Genomic DNA, 2,810 nt, shown 5'->3' on the forward strand with positions numbered 1-2,810 from the left:
TAAAATGCACAAGATCTATGGACATAGCCATCTCCAAGGCTGAGTTGTAGCTAATATTAATGAAACAATCAGAGTTTGGCAATTATTTCCAGAACAAACAGGCCTTCCTGGGCTAGGGTTATGGTCTGAGAGTCTATGCAGGAGGTGCAGGGTTGGTTTGGCTGCATGCAGTGTTAACTTTATCAACAGAGCATGCTTGATGTGTCCCCATGATCCTGGTCAGAGGCTTGCACCTTCAAATGATGCTGTTGCCTGCCATTGTCAATCCTCTCCAATATGACACTGCAGCCCAGTAGATTGTGGGTTCAAGCCCCATTCGAGGGACCTCAGCCCAAAGTCTAGGCCCGCACTCCTGGCGCAGCACCGATGATGGGCAGCAGGGTCAGAGGTGCCATGTTGCAGCAGCAATTGGAGAGCTAAACTCTCTCTGCCCCTGTCAGGTGACCATAAAAGATCCCATTGCCCTGGTTTTGAAAAAGAGTGCTCCCTGGTCAATATTTATCCCTCACCCGACTTTGTGATAAACAGGATATCTGATCATTACCTTGTTGCTGATTGTGTTCATTGCTCCCTGTAGTTCCTACATTTTGACCGTGACTGCATTTTTTAAAAGGAGTTTCTCATTGGCTGTAATGTGCTTTGGAACGTTCCAGCAGGTGCTATAGAAATGCCAATCTTCCTCTCTTTCTGTAGGAACATAAGAACCAGGAGCAGGAGGAGGCCATTCAGCCCCTCCGAGCCTGTTCCACCACTTAATACAATCATGGCTGATCTCATCCCGGCCTCAACTCCACTTTCCGGCCTGTTCTCTACAGCCCTTTAACCCGTTATCAATTAAAAATCTCCTTAAATTTACTCAACATCTCACCATCCACCGCACCCTGGGGGAGTGTATTCCACAAACCCATAACCCTTTTGAGTGAAGTAATTTCTTCTCGTCTCTGTGTTTGGAATTCACTGCTCCTTGTCCTAAAACTATGACCTCTCATTCAAGACTGATTGAAAAAAATCCTGCAAAGATGTCAGCACCACACAGCACCTCCCCCCACCCCCCCCCCCCACACACACACACACTGCGAAGACCCCCACCAACCTTGGCTTGACGCACACACCTTCCTGTGGGATGGCTGACCCTAATGCATGTGATAATTGCGTTGTCACACTCCGCAATGCATGCAGCTTGCCCAGTGGTTGCTCCCAGAATGCGACAGAATGGAACCTCGGACCGTCTGGTGAAGGCTCCCGGGTTTGAAAGGGAAAGTGAACGTGGACTTTCTGCTCCAGCTCCCCTCATCCCTCACACTACGTCCCCGCCCAGCCTTGAACACACTGCCGATTTGCCTGTTGTCTGTCTGGCCTATGTCCTTCCCTCAGCCCAGAGGGGTGTTCTGACTTGGGGAGAAAGTTGAAGAAGACATTGGGTGGCCGAAACGAACCAGCTTGTCGGAATGTTTAGAAAGGTCCATCTTAAGGTGTCTTGGAGCATGTCTTCCACCACAGAGTGCCCTCAATTATTACCAGCACACAGCCCATTGGTGAAAGTCCCACACAATGGCCTCCAGTAAATGTGGACAACAGGAACCTTGCCCATGGGTTGGAGAGCTGATGGGAACTGGTTTCACTTCCACTGGGGGAAGGGTCAATTAATGGCCTAAGTGAAACTGCCCCTTCAGATCCACGTCTTTGGGGAAGGGGGCAAGAGAGCGGTTCGGGGGATGGGGCTGTTTGTTAACTTCTGGGGACACGGAAGACCCATGTACATCCCACCAAGCCCTTGAGCTACCATTAGTGAGACTGGGGGTGAATTGGCTTCCAGTGATTGGAGCCTAATTGACAATGAATGAGCAGGTGAAAAACCATTTCCTGCCTCTGACTAATTTCCCTGTCTCCTGCCACGCCCTCTCCCCTCTCCTGACCCATGTGCCTCCTGCTGCTGAATTGACAGGACAAAATTCCTGGTACTTCTTCCCAAAAGCAACAATCCCAAACGTGTCTTGAAGTTTATTCCCAAATCTCCAAACCAATTCTTTAAAACCTCCGATTGGTTGCTGGGTCCCAGTAGAGTCTAGCATTGACCTTCCCCGATTCTCTGACCTGTTTGGTTTTCTTTAAGAAAATGGGCCATATCACCAAAAGATGTCAAAGGTCAAATGGACGATAAAAGGCGAATGACAACCATGGACTCGCAGTGTTCATCACTGGAACTTTCTGTTAAGAAATGGGGAGACAACCTAGATTTGATTGTAGATTTGAAGGTTTATATTTAGAATGTGATATTATAGAGTGTTATACTTTTAATAAAGCATCCAAAAGTGATCAAAATCCAATGTTCCACTTTGATCATTTTAAAATTGTGTTTTGATTATTTTTGCTCACGTGGGCATCATCTAATTAATGTAGGTTTGGGAAAGATCCCATTACGACTGGAGGATTACTCCGAGAACTGTGCTTACAATGTTTCACCTACAACTGGGATGTCCTAAAAGCTGGCCATTCAGCCACTTGACTCGATAGCCTCCTATGAGAAAGTGAGGACTGCATTTGCTGGAGATCAGAGCTGAAAATGTGTTGCTGGAAAAGCCTAGCAGGTCAGGCAGCATCCAAGGAACAGGAGAATCGACATTTCAGGCATAAGCTCTTCTTATGATTCCTGAAGAAGGGCTCATGCCCGAAACGTCGACTCTTCTGTTCCTTGGATGCTGCCTGACCTGCTGCACTTTTCCAGCAACACATCGATAGCTTCCTACCCCAATCATATTCTCTGTTGCCCTTTTTACCTGTTTATCTGACTCCTCTCAAAATAGTATCAT

The sequence above is a fragment of the Hemiscyllium ocellatum genome, chromosome 47, assembly GCF_020745735.1.
Source record: "Hemiscyllium ocellatum isolate sHemOce1 chromosome 47, sHemOce1.pat.X.cur, whole genome shotgun sequence".
NCBI classification, from domain to species: Eukaryota; Metazoa; Chordata; class Chondrichthyes; order Orectolobiformes; family Hemiscylliidae; genus Hemiscyllium; species Hemiscyllium ocellatum.